Source organism: Sus scrofa, chromosome 1 (genome assembly GCF_054392235.1).
Source record: "Sus scrofa isolate SSC_HxYL_T2T_F1_AM1 chromosome 1, Sscrofa_HxYL_maternal_Yorkshire_Landrace_v2.0, whole genome shotgun sequence".
Taxonomy (NCBI): Eukaryota; Metazoa; Chordata; class Mammalia; order Artiodactyla; family Suidae; genus Sus; species Sus scrofa.
The window spans coordinates 21,003,130-21,017,798 of record NC_139383.1 but is presented as its reverse complement, the minus strand read 5'-3'; the positions used below and the strand labels follow the sequence as shown (position 1 = coordinate 21,017,798).

Sequence of the window (14,669 nt, the reverse complement as noted above, 5' to 3'; positions counted from 1 at the left end):
CGTGTAGTTAGTTGTTTATTTATTGTCAAACTCTGAAGAACTAGTGTTACTGCAGGCCAAAGAAAAATATAGTTTGTGTGTGTGTTAGCCAGGGGCAGTGATGTATCAGATATTTGGAGGAAAAAAAAATCATGACTACTTAATTACATTTTATCTCCGCCCATGTGAATTCTTTAAGAATAATTATTACATTCTATCTTTGCTCCTATGTATTCAAAAAATTACAGTGGGTTTCATAGTGATGGATTTTAAGCTGGGAAGTTCGGGATATTTTGCAGTTCTCATTTTCCCTTCCAGGTCCCACTGGATCCTTCTTATCCATCCCCCTCCTTCCTACCCATTTCTTCTGCCGTTACAAGAAGAATCGTAGGTTTTATGATGAGATTTTTGCCTGTGGCTGAATAAGCTGAGCACCATTTTAAAAAGTCCTTGAGATTGCATTCTGTGTATTTACTGAATTTGTTGCTAGGCCTTATGCTGCAGAATTTCTCTAAGTAATAAGCTCTAAATAGAAATGAATGGTGCTGAAGGTAAATCTCCCCGTTGATTACTGTAATAAAGAATTGACATTTGCTTCCCGTAATTTGGAAGTCATTCAGTAGGTAATATTTGCCTGGTGTTTTATGATGAACAATCCTTATCATATTGGGTTTGTATTAGGAAGAAAGTAAGCATTGATTTCTCTGTAATTTTCTGAAACTTCTCATCTTTCATTTTGTTTTGTTTGTTTGTTGTTGTTGTACCTGTGGCATGCAGAATCCTGGGCCCCGGATTGAACCTGAGCTGTAGCAATGACAACCTCAAGTCCTTAACTGCTGGGCCACAAGGGAACTCCTTATCTTTGTTTCTTACATAAAGTGATGCTCAGTTTTCTGTCAACTATATTCTTGCCACACATGATTAAGAATGAGAAGGAAAAAAAGAGCCAAAAATAAATGATTTAGAATACTTATGGAGACCTGCTGTTTTCTGGGTCCTGTCATTGTTGCTAGGGATGTTGTTGTTGCTTTCCTTTTTTCTTTTTTGGGCGCCTTGTGCCATATGGAGTTCCAGGCCAGGGATCAGATCCGAGCTGCAGTTGCAACCTCTGCCGCAGCTGTAGCAATGCTGGATCCCTAACCCACTGACCCACTGTGCTGGGCTGGGGATTGAACCTGCCTCTTGGCACTGAAGAAATGCTGCTGATCCTGTTGCACCACAGTAAGAACTCCAGGGATTTTTTTTTTTTTTTTTTTGTCTTATTTTTTTTTTTAGGGGTGAGGCATATGGATGTTCCCAGGCTGGGGGTTCAAATCAGAGCTGTGACTGCCAGCCTACGCCACAGTCATAGCAACGCTGTATCCTTAACCCACTGAGCAAGGCCAGGGATCAAACCCAAGTCCTCATGGATACTAGCTGGTTCGTTAACTGCTGAGCCACGCCTGGAACTCCCAGGGTTTTGTTTTTTTTTTTAATTAGGTTTTAAACTATATGATTCTGCTCACTGGCAGCCCAGGACCACTGTATGCCCTGCAGACTCGCATAGATTATGAGGGACATTTGCATATGTGTGCAGTGTGCAGACACCAGTAAAGTGCCTTAGGCCCTCATTTTGGTGACTGTTTTCTTTAGGCCTAGGTCTTCAGTTTTGAGGTGTAGGCCAGTAAATTTGAAGGGTAGGGGCCTGAGTGCTGCTGAAAATGGACATATGACAATCAGGAGATATGCCTATTGGCAGGCTAATTATAGAGGAAACAAACAACAAACAAATAATAAAGAGCAAAGAAATCTCAAAACCAAGCAACCTGGGTCAGTATGACAAATATTTTGCTACTCAGGTAGGCAAAAATTGAGAAAACCTTTAGCATGTGAAAAAGCTTTTCCAGTGAGATGACTGCCCAAGTTAGAGGGGGCAGGATGGTTTGGGGAGGCAGCATCCAGTCAGGCTCTGGAATCCTCTTTGCATATTTTGTCTGCAACTGAGTTCAGAAAAGCAAAGCCCCTTCCTCTGACCCCGAAGTGACCTGAGTTAGGCTCATCTGCCCTGCTGGTTTCCAGCTGGGGTGGTGGGTACTTTGTTCTCAGAGCTCAGTTACTTTCAGGACCTGTAACTGTTCTTGATACTGAGCTTTCCCTGCAAAGAGGGTGTGTCCTCAGGTTCATTCTGCTATTAGATCAAAACCAGTTCATTCCAGCGGCTGGTCAAATAAGCCTTTTCTAGGATTCTTTCCTGACCTCTAGGTCAGGAGAGTGCTGGGTGCCCTCTTTTCTGCCCCTCTCCTAGCTTCCCTGCCAGGATCAAAGCCAGTGATCCCTAGACGTGTTCATCTGTCCCAGCCTTTATGCCAGATGTTATAGATCAGTGTTTTTGAAAGTTGCTGCATTTTAACAATCCCTCCAAGCGGTCATTTTGCCTGTTTGAGAACCCCAGCTTTAGACGTTGAATTCTCAGACCTCCTCTAGCTCCTGGCCCATTTTAGTTGCTCAGTTTTCTTTTTTCTGTTCAGAAATTTATGGAAAGCAGGTGTGCCTGTGGAATCCAGCAGCACAGCCAAAAGCCACCTGGGTGATTGTTGACTGTCCTTCTGTATCGTCCTGTAAATCAACAGTGTGTGACCCTGAACAACAGTGTGTAGTAATGGATGTACCAGAATTAGCTTTTTGCATTTTTTTTTTTCCTCAGACAAATATACTGTAACATTTATTTTTTACCTTGTTTGAAGCAAACTTTTATTTTGGGATAATTTTACGTCTATAGAAATAACATGCAAAGATGGGGGTTCCGGCAGTGGTGCAGTGGGTTGTTGATCCAGCTTGTCTCTGTGGAGGGGCTGGTTCGGATCTCTGTCCTGGTGCAGTATATAAGGCTCTGTCATTGCTGCAGGTGTGGGGTAGGTCGCTCTGGCTAGGATTCGATCCGTGGCATAAGAAGTTCCATATGCTGTGGGGGGCAGCCGAGAAAGGAAAAAAATGCAAAGATGGTACAGAGAGTTCCTATATACTGGTCCCTCTGTAGCTGACATCTTATATTACTATGTGACATTTACTCGGTTCACAATTAATGAACCAATACTGATACATTATTATTCGTTAAGTTATTATTCGTATCATTAACCAAAGTCCTCCTTAAGTTATTGTTAGAAGTTTATAGATTTATAGATTCAATCTTACTGATAATTTGTATTAAGTTTTTCTTTAAGTCAGCATTTTGCATTTGAATTCTTACATGCAGTCACAGTTGCAAGTATTGTCACAAAGCAAATGGGCCAATTCCTGTGATAATTAGATTATGAAAAAAAGATTTTTCGGGTGTCGGCCTTTCGGAAAAGGGGAAAGTTATTTTCAAAGACTGACATTCAGTTCATATATATCTGAAGTACTCCATATTAATGAAAATATTCATTGATATCTCAGGTTTTGTTAGATATGATATTTGTTTTAACTATTTATGGTATATTCAAGCAGACGTATACTATTAAAAATATTTAACACCTGGTAAGGCATGAGCTCCCACCCATCCGGTTGCTGTCTAAATAATCAGAAGGAATGAAGGCTGGTGAATGTGTTTGTCAGTCCTACTAATGTCTAAAATACCCTAAAAATATCTCCTGACATAGTCAGATGTCTCCTAAGGGACAGGATTGCTCCCGGTGGAAAAGCCCTGATAGAAAGCATTTAGTGCGGCCTGTTACAGCTTTGCTAACTGCTGTGTAAATATTTGCTGTGTCTGTTGTTGTTGTTATCTTCCTTCATTGCAGTTATGGCTGATGTTTAAAGATATACAGCTGAGAAAGACATCTCAGGATTCCTTCATATAGTGAAATCTCCACATATGTTATAGATAAGGCTATCTTTTTGGTAATAAGATTTACTCACAATTTGTCAAAGACACATGCATGTGTGTCTCAGCTCAATCCACCTGCCCTCTTTCCTCACCTGCCATCTTTGGATTTGGAGGTTGTTTAGGTGTGGAATTTGGAGACCAGTTGTTCCTCCTTCTCCCTCACACCAACCTGTAGCCTGCTTTGAACTGATAGTGCCTCAGCCCGGGTAGAAGCCTGTACTTTGGTTCATGCCAAATTTCCCTTGTTTCCCCATGATGATATGTAATTAGTGTCCTGATCCCTGTTATTTGCTAAGTTAATCTTCGCTTCAGGGATCTCAGAAGATCACAGCATTTTGTTTTCAATGACTTCATTTCATAATATATACTCTGGGGAGGTGAGATTAGACTAGAAACACTTAAGCCCAATAATTTAATATCTACAAATAGTGTTTTATAGTTACCCTTCCTATCCTTAGCATTCTAGAAATAGACACTTCAATTGTCTAAACAGACAGTCCCCTGTTTTTTAGTCTCAGGTAGCCATTTTCTTACGGACGGGTTATAAACTTACTATTATTATTTTAAATCCTCATTCTGGGAGGACAGGCTACCCAATAGGATATGAGGATCAGATGAAATCCCCTTGTGTTAGAATCTCCGTCGTAGGACTCCTTATGGAAATTCTGACAGCCTTATTTTTTTTGCCTATGTATCCACTCAGCTGTTTTTGGCAAGTATTTACTTGTCAATGTTGGTTGATTATAAAAATCATTGTTTACAATATATTTTTTTTTTGTCTTTTTTGTCTTTTTGTCTTTTGATGTTGTTGTTGTTGTTGTTGCTATTTCTTGGGCCGCTCCCGCGGCATATGGAGGTTCCCAGGCTAGGGATTGAATCGGAGCTGTAGCCACTGGCCTACGCCAGAGGCACAGCAACGCAGGATCCGAGCCGCATCTGCAACCTACATCATAGCTCACGGCAACGCCGGATCCGGATCGTTAACCCACTGAGCAAGGGCAGGGACCGAACCCGCAACCTCATGGTTCCTAGTCGGATTCGTTAACCACTGCGCCACGACGGGAACTCCTGTTTACAATATTTAAATCTGAAATAACAAAAAATAATTTGAGTAATTTGAAATCATTTCAAATACGAGATCCTGTTGGTCAAATCATTGTTAAGTTTACTCAAATTAGGAAATGTTCTTCAAAAGGCAGGTTGAACATCCCAAGTATCAGATATGATCAGTTCATTGCTGGGGGAGAGCCTGTCTTCCCCTCACCCCCCTCATCCCCAGCACACTAATATTTTGATTGGGCTTCAGAATCAGACTGCCTGAATTTCAATTCAGTTATCTCCATTTACTAGCTCTGTACACTCTGGGCAAGTTCCTTAATTTAATTTAATTAAATTAATTTATTTATTTTGTCTTTTTGCCTTTTCTTGAGCCACTCCTGCAGCATATGGAGGTTCCCAGGCTAGGGGTCGAATCAGAGCTGTAGCCGCCAACCTACGCCAGAGCCACAGCAACTCGGGATCTTATCTGCGTCTGTGACCCACACCACAGCTCACGGCAACGCTGAATCCTTAACCCACTGAGCAAGGCCAGGGAACGAACCCGCAACCTCATGGTTCCTAGTTGTATTCGTTAACCACTGTGCCACGACGGGAACTCCAAATTCCTTAATTTTAAATGTCTGTGAGCTTTGCTGAAAAATGGGAACCATGAAAGCATGTACCTCATATGGATGTTGTGGGGATTAGATTATATAGTAATCCATGCAGGAAGCATTCAATACATGTTGCTAATAATAGCAACAGTAATAATGTTGCTACTACTAATATTATTACTATTATTAATATATTTAAAATGTTTAAATTACTATACATAGTAGAGCTACTGAAATGAATCAGATTTAGCTGAATCGAAATTTGATTTTTTTTCTCGCCCATCCTTTTTAGATGATAGTGAGCCATGAAATAAGTCAAAGAGAGGTAGACGTAAAATTAGCTTATGCATTCTTGCCCTGCATGGAGTATTATGACTTCAGAATTGAAAACACTAACATTGGCACGGTTCCATGGAAATCAGTCTTCCTAAATGTCTTGATATCTTCTTAGCTTGTTAACGCTTGTATTAAAATAAGATGTTCCTTATTTTATAAAAACTTTTATTCTTTAAAAAAAGTCAAATTTCTTATCTTCATTGATGAGTGTTTTTTCTTTTTCTTTTTCTTTTTTTTTTTTTTTGGAACATGTGGAAGTTCCTGGACCAGGGATGGAACCTGTGCCACAGCAGTGATCTGAGCCATAGCAGTGACAATGCCAGAGGGAGCTTCAAGTATTTTTTTTTTTCTTTTAAAAATCACAGCTAAGGAGTTCCCGTCATGGTGCCGTGGAAACGAATCTGACTAGGAACCATGAGGATGCGGGTTCTATCCCTGGCCTCGCTCAGTGGGTTAAGGATCTGGCGTTGCCATGCGCTGTGCTGCAGGTTGTAGATGCGGCTCGGATCCTGCATTGCTGTGGCTGTGGCATAGGCCGGCAGCTACAGCTCCAATTCGACCCCTAGCCTGGGAACCTCCATATGCCGCGAGTGTGGCCCTAAAAAAAAAGAAAAAAAAAATCACAGTTAATATGAAACAACACTAGAAAACCAAAAAAATCCACTCCTATTTCTTCCATCTTAACACTATTGTAACTTTCAAGTCTTATTTCCCCATTTGGTCTTTATATTCATATCTTAAAATAATTGTAATTATATAGCACTTCTAATTTTTTTGCTCTGGTATTTTAGTTTTATAATGTTTCTTAAGTGTTTTCATGTTTCCATTATGTAGATGTACATGATTTTATTAACTCCCTGTTTTTTGGTATGTAGTTTATTCCTAGTTTTTCAACATTATGTATAACAGTGCATTGAACAAATTATCTGTATTGATCTGTAAAATGGAGCTAATAAAAATACCACAGGTTTGTCTTGAGGATGATGTAAGTGAATAGATAAAAAGCAGGGTTTCTCAACCACAGCACTGTTGCCACTCTGGGCCAGATAAGTCTTGCTGGGGGAGCTATTCTGTACGTTCTAGATGTTTAACAGCATCCCTGGCCCCTACCCACCAGTTCTGATAAAGAAAAAGTCTCTCCAGACATCGCTAAGGGTTTCCTAGAGGGCAGACTCCCTCCCAGTTGAGAATCCTGATGTAATTCATTTAGAGCAGCTGGGCCCTGCTCTTGTGTGTGGTGTATAAGTATTTGTTATTGCTATTATTATTGTTTGCTCCCTACCAGTCTTCATTTCAGTTCCTTATTTCTGATAAGTTCCTAGACATAGAATTTTGGGAACAAGAGATCTAGTTTCAGGGCTTCAGACATGTATGACTAAATACTCTCCAGAAGGCCTGTGTTAAGATTCCTGCCTCAAGTTGTAAATAAGCATGTTGATATCTCTGAGTTCCAGCCAGTATCCAATTGTGAGTACCACATATTGTTTTATTTTCAATTCCAGTAATTAGTAGTCAAGACAAGCATTTCCCATGTTTCTTTGTTTGTATGGTCATATCTAAGGATTCTGACTTATTCACTTCCCTCCCCCCATGCTTTTTTTTTTTTTTTAAGCTGCTTTGCCATCCATCCTTTGAAGTTGAAAAGGCGTATACCCTCAATCACCAAGTCTGTATGAAATCTCTCTGCTTGACCTTTCGTAGCATCCGAGTTGAACCTTGTTGAGGTCCTTTCAGGTTACTGTGTGTTACCTAAATGGTCCTTTGCTGTTTCAGATTAAGACGCAGTAATAGACAGTGTCCCCGTAATATGAAACCTTTCTGGATTTAAATATAAGGTGGTGTCCTCTTTTTTTTAAAGGATATTTTGGTGGAAAAGCACTCACCCTTGTGTTCTGTGATGTGTGTCATCTTAACGGGATTGCCGCTGGCTTACCCTTTTGGAAATAGTCTCCATCCTGGCTGTAGCAGAGGCTGTTGATGCCCTACCATAACCCCTGCTTTTAGCAGGTTGGTGCAGGGGAACTGCCAGCTGCAGGCACCTACATTCACCTGCCTGCCTTCCTTTGCTTGGCTGGAAAAGCTCACACTCACACCAGGTGTTGGCAGGACATGCCAGTCCCCAGCAACCCAAAGCCAGTGACTTACTATAGTATAAGTCCCCCAGGTCTCTCGCCTCTCAGGTAAGATATCTTTGAGGTGAGCATTTCACACTGGTTCTCCCAGGTTCCTGGTTAAGATTCAGTGATAACTTAATTGAAAAAGACCCTTTTATTGGCTGCCTTTTCTTTCCTCTCAATTCTTCACACCCCACCAGTATTTCCTGGGATGGCCTCCAAAATAAACTGCTTATACTGGAATCCTTATCTCACAGTCTGCTTCTGGGGGGAACCCAACTAAGATGTTAGCCAACCTTTCCTTTGATCTCGATGAAAGCAGAAAGAAAACAGGCCAGGAAAATAGAAGGCTTTCGAAGGACCTGGCTGTATAGGAAGCAGGTGAATTTAGTTTCACGGATTGAAGAGACAATTTAGACAAGTAAATATTCTAGTTAGGCTTCTGCCCATGGTGCCCTAAGAAAAGAGTCTCTGGACTGCATGGTGGGATTCAAGCCATGGCAGGTTGGCTTTTCATGTCCCCACCTAATGTGACTTTCTGCCCACTTCCCTCATACCAAGAGTGACTCTGGGCTTGCTGGATTTCACAAAGACCAGTGTTCAATTTGTCACTCTCTCCACATAGAGACAGACTAATGTTAGGAAGAAAAAAAAAATCCTCATCTCTGGTCCTCCTAATTTGTCCTTGTATTTGAGCTAATTATTAATGCCCGGGGAACACAGTTTTAGCTTGCAGCTCTGCTAGTTTGGCAGGCAGAGCAAGTTTTCAATTTCTGACTTAATCTGGAGGGCTACGTTTGAGTTAAATCCATCCAGGAATTGAGGGGGGAGACCAGATGGGTCTATTTTTGGATCCTAAAAGAGATGGCTGATAAGGAAAGAGGTGGCTTTTTAATTAGAAGTACAAATTGATTCCAACGATTTTTTTCATTACACTGCCACTACTTTACTAAAATTTAAAGGATGAAAACAAAGGCCAAATTAATAATAGTAATAATAATAATGTAATAATAAAATGGAAACAAAGATGAGTAAAATACTTTGTTAATTTCAAAAAAAAATCATCTTATTGGAGCTTATTTTTATAAAGTCAAATTTGGCTCCCCTGTAATAGCTACATTTCTTTCTTTTTTTTTTTTTTAAGTTTCATTGAAGTATAGCTAATTTACAAGGCTGTGATAATTTCTACTGTACAAAAAAATGACCCAGGCATACATAGACACATATCCATTCTCTTTCAGATTCTTTTCCTACATAGATTATCACAGAATATTGGGTAGAGTTCTCTGTGCAATACAGCAGGTCCCCGTTGGCCAGTTGTTCCATATACCTCAGTGTGCAGAGGCCAATTCCAAACCCCCAGTCCATCCCTCCCCTGCCACCTGTCCCCTTTGGTAACCATAAGTTTTTCCAAGTCTGTGAATCTGTTTCTGTTCTGCAAACAAGTTCATTTGTATCCTTTTTTTTTTTTTTTTTTTTTTTAAAGATTCTTCATGGGTGGAATCAGAATTCTGAAGTCCTGGTGGGGTGCCCTCGACAGGGTTGAAATTTCCCCCTCAGGCACTCACTGAAAGAGCCTTTGTGGGGGGTAGGTAATGAGCACGTACTGAGGCACCTGCGTCCTTAGCCTTCCCTGACACCTCCCCTCGTCTGTCCATGACCCAGCTGCTGTCTGTTAATACATCTTCCCTCTGCACACCTCCAGGAGCACTTATCTGAAAGGCACAGAGCTGTTTTATTTCCTTGCCAGCACAGTGTTGCATGTAGGTTCTAAAATGCCAAGCCAAGGTCATTACAAGGTCTTCAGTGATCTTCGCTGTTAAGTGAGTGTGACCCAGAGTGACCCATAGTGAGTGTTGGCCCACACAGGTTTTTCATTTTTCATGTGAAAGTTCTTCCTTTGTTGTTTGTGATTAATAACTGAATAGGATATAAAGCCAAATGATTTCATTGTTGAACACAGATTCGAAGGTCATGAGAAACTCCCTGTTCAAAGTAAACTTTGCCAAGATGGGAGAATAGGCTTGTATTAACTAACACCTGGATAGTTTTTGTAACAAGATAGAGAAAAAAGGGGAAAAAAGTAAATATTGATCTTTATATGATGTGAAAGTTTGTTTCAATTAGGTAAAACGATCTGTTGAATCTTTAGGATAGAGGATGACCCATGAGATTGAGTTTGTACTGTGAATAATGCTTTGAAACAAAGATGTATTTGAGGACCTACTGTGTGCAGTGTGTCCAGAATAGAAATGCAGTGGGAGTTCCCATCGTGGCTTATCAGAAACAAATCTGACTTGTATCCATGAGGACACAGGTTCAATCCCTGGCCTCGCTCAGTGGGTTAAGGATCCTGTGTTGCCACCAGCTGTGGTGTGGGTCACAGACACGACTTGGATCTGTCGTTGCTGTGGCTGTGCCTTAGGTTGGCAGCTGCAGCTCTGATTGGACACCTAGCCTGGGAACCTCTGTGTGCCACAGCCCCCCTAAGAAAGAAATGTGACGAAAAGTTAGTTATAGGTATGTCTGCTTGATTTTTAAATGTGCTATCATATTGGTTTGCTATTAGAAATATGATTTTGAATTAAGTATCTTAGTCCTTAGCATGTTGAATTTTATGTTTTCAGAAGAATTTAATAGCTCATGGAATTTTCTACTTAAATTTAAAAACAGAGAGACCAGTAGACAGGCAAAATGTTATGATAGGAAACCCAGTATCTTACAGAACTCTATTTTGTGCTTATCTTCTTTTCTGTGTATTTTCTAGGCTTTGGGGGTCAGAAGTTAGAAAAAGATTGACTTCTCACCTGTCCATATTGTTTATTGGAGATGGAAGTGCCCCAGCTCTTAGTTATATATATATGTCCATTGGTATGGTGAATGGCCACAAGATCTAGTAGCTGTAACTTTTACATTCTTTTTTTTTTTTGCCTTTTCTAGGCCCACTCCCACGGCATATGGAGGTTGCCAGGCTAGGGGTCTATTCGGAGCTGTAGCCACTGGCCTATGCCAGAGCCACAGCAACTTGGGATCTGAGCTGTGTCTGTGACCTACACCACAGCTCACGGCAACGCTGGATCCTTAACCCACTGAGTGAGGCCAGGGATCGAACCCGAAACCTCATGGTTCCTAGTCAGATTCGTTAACCACTGCACCACGATGGGGAACTCCTGTAGCTTTTACATTCTGAGAGCAGGTAGATTCATTTAGAAAGCAATAACACTGAGGGCCTGGCTTTCCCGGGACTGGTGTGACGTAAAAAGGTTGAGAGGTGAGTGCGTCTGCTTACCTTCTGTTCCTTCTGTGTTATACTTGGCTTGGTTTCCAGCTGGGTCTTAAATCTCCTCTTTCAGGACAGCTTCTAGGCGGTAAGTCAACTGGTAGGAATTTGACTGTGTGGTAGGAAGACCTGCACCTGGGGAGAGAGGCAGGCTGCTTACTCAACAGTTCCCATTAGAATTCTCCCCTGCTTAATGCAAACAAAACACACTACACCACCTCCCTCACAAAACATTATAATTTTATTGGAGTTGAATTACCCCTGTTAAGTTATCTTACATGGCTAACTCTTAATTTCTTCTTAATGATCAGGATTTTTCTTTTTTCCCTAAGGAGGTATGGGCTTGTTTCTTTGATAATTCAGTAAATATGTATTGTGTTCGTAAGGAACTATGTGAAAGAGGCTAGGGAATAAGACAGTGTCTTTCTTCAGGGAATTAAGAAGCTCATTACGAGGGGAGATCAACCTGTCTGTATGGCTGTATATAACTTTATATATTTTATGTAATCTATATATATGTATTTAACATGCAAAATCCCCCCAATATTTTGCTATAAGTAAGGAACAAAGCATCATGTGAATTCAAAAGGCGGAGGTGAGGTGGGTTTAGAGTTGGATCAGGGGAGAAAGTCTGCCTAAAGGCTTATGAAAGAGGGTAGCACTTGATATGGGAACTGATGGGGGTACTGGGGCTAGAGGTGAATTCCCAGGTGAAAGGCACAAATTAGTAGGGGATGGCTATGGGAAAGTGTGATGGATGCCCAACTAAGGTTGCCTCACGCTGTGTCATGTACATAGCTGTACATGATTTTGAAGGCATTGGGTGACGTTTGGAGATTTTGTGTGTGCAGAGCTTCGTGGATACACATAGGAGGGTGGATAGTATAGGAGGTTATTCTAGTATGCTGAGGCGGGGATTGAGGACCTGGTCATTGAGGCTGGTAGCCTGGAAAATATCTTGGCTCTGTTGAAGAATTAAATGATGGCAAAGTTCCCTTTGTGGTTTTCGATATTTAAGATTCTGCTGCCAAGAGCCGAGCTCACTCTTGTCCTGGGTGTAGCTGTGATTGAAAGAACTTGGGTGTGAACAATTCTCCCCTCTCCTTGCGTTTAAACGGTATCAGTTTTCTGGTTTCTGGGCTTGGCTGATACCTGCAGAAATTACTTCCCCGATTGTAACCTGCTCTTCTCTTGCTGTCTTTTGTGCTCTTTCTAGTTATTTTTCCCTTCAAAGAGAAAAGGAAGCACTTAGGCCAAATGTCATTCTTTTGATTCCATTGTGTGAGATCACACCCTTTCTAGGCTTGGTTAGTAGGTACTGATCTGTATGTTTTGCCCAGTGAGGGCTAGAAGCTTGGGGAGCCACCGCCTTGCTCTCCTTGCTTTGTGTTGCTGCTTCTGATTTTACGTTTCCAGGTTTGGGATTCACAGGCGAGGGTGAATGACTGAGCAATGTGGCAGATCCCTATTGCTGCCAGAGCAACTTAGCACGAATTTGATGGCTTAAAACAATGCAGATTTCTGATCATACAGTTCTGGAGGTCAGAAGTCAGACATAGGTCTCACTGTACTAATATCAGGGAGTCATCAGGCCTGTATTCTTTCTGGAAGCCCTGGGGTAGAATCCTGTTTCCTTGTCTTTTCCAACTTCAAGAGGCTGCCCTTGAAGCAGCCTTGGCTCACGACCCCTTCTATCTTCAAAACCAGCCGTAGGGGGTCGAGTCCTTCTCATTTTGTGGTGGATAACTCTTGATTTTCTTTTTCTTTTTTTTTTTTTTCTTTTTTAGGTCCACACCTGTGGCATATGGAAATTCCCAGGCTAGGGGTTGAATTGGAGCTGCAGCTGCCGGCCTACACTACAGCCACAGCCACTCCAGATCCGAGCTGCAACTGTGACCTACACTATGGCTCATGGCAATGCTGGTAATCCACTGAGGGAGGCCAGAGATCAAACCCACGTCCCGTGTCCTCATGGATTCTAGTGGGGTTCTTAACCTGCTGAGCCACAATGCGAACTCCCATTTTTATTTTTAAGATCTTCTGCACAAAGAATTTAGCATGGTGATGAATTACCCAGTTGTTCCTGATTGTCCAAATTAAATTTCATCATTTTCTTTTGGCAGCTGACATAATTACTTTTTTAAAATGTTGGAAAAAGTTTTTCTTTTTCCTGTGTGTGTGTATGTGTGTCTTATGATGTGTATGTTTATCTGATGATGGGGAGAAAGGAATGAATGGCCCATGTGCTTTCAACTGCAAGGACAGCATAGCATAGAAATTCTGGAATGGAGCAAGACAAGTAGACTTAACTTTGATGTGACAAAAACATGTAAACCACTCATCAGTCTTCATTTTTTACACTTTACTCTGAAGCCATAGACTTCAGTTAATGTGTTTAATGGTTTTCTCTCAGTGTCATTTGTCAGGATGTTATTAAGGAGAAATATCCAACATGCTGTTGAAATGTATTTGGGGAACAAAAAGAGTAGCCAAATTTAAGTGGAATTTAAATTACTCTTATTTTTTGAAAAGTGAAGAAGGTCAGAGGTTAGTTAATGTATTTCTTTGTTCATCTGTGAATTCACTGATAATTTGGCCTTTGGAAGGAAATTGATTTAGGTAAATCAATATTTTTATGGCAGATGCTAGAGATTTTATGTTCATTGCATTCTACTGTTGGCATAAGAACTTGGACATGATAATTATCATATGAATATAAAAGTTGATGTGGTATAGTAGTACAATTTATGTTAATTTACTTTGAACTAAGCTCTGAGAGATGTCACTTCCAAGAAATCTCTACTTATATTCTTAAGGACTTATATATGAGTAAAGGATTTATTAAGAAAGTACTTCTAAGACAGTAATAGATGTCAGTTAAACCCATCACTTCCTTGATAATTTTATAAATTATTTTTTTTTCTGATCTTCGCCCCAGTCATTATTATATAGATAATGCAATTGTCATGGAATTATATATATATATATATATATTTATATATATTTTTTTTGGCTTTTTAGGGCTGCATCCGCGGCATATGGCATATGGAGATTCTCAGGCTAGGGGTCAAGTCAGAGCTACAGCCGCTGGCCTACACCACAGCCACAGCAACGCCAGATCTGAGCCATGTCTGTGACCTACACCACAGCTCACGGCAGTGACAGATCCTTAACCTACTGATCGAGGCCAGGGCTTGAACCCACTCCTCGTAGTTATTTCCCATGTGCCACAACAGGAACTCCCATATTTAGAATTTTTTAAATAATAACATTTAGAATAACTTTTAGAAAGTATACATTTCAGAAATCCTCAGTTTACTGTTGGAATTAAAGTAAGGTTTTGTCCTAGACAAATAGCTATCAGTTTAATGACCTATGAGCTTAGACACTGCCTCAATTTTTTTATTTTCCTATGATAAATGTGATTAGCTTGTATTTTCAAGGAGAAACTTATCTTCAGGGAG

The 14,669-nt window shown here is 40.7% G+C and overlaps 1 protein-coding gene and 1 long non-coding RNA gene across 17 annotated transcripts in view; one reads left to right on the top strand and one right to left on the bottom strand.

The window, feature by feature from the left end:
• The window catches only part of UTRN (utrophin), a 535,632-nt gene that overhangs the window by 69,047 nt on the left and 451,916 nt on the right, over window positions 1-14,669 (top strand). The window lies entirely within an intron of this gene.
• On the bottom strand, window positions 1,003-7,787 carry LOC146405964 (uncharacterized). The gene is made up of 3 exons (XR_014845201.1): window positions 6,387-7,787; window positions 4,890-5,259; window positions 1,003-4,324 (listed from the first exon to the last, which is right to left on the bottom strand). It is a non-coding gene; the product is annotated as an uncharacterized LOC146405964 (long non-coding RNA).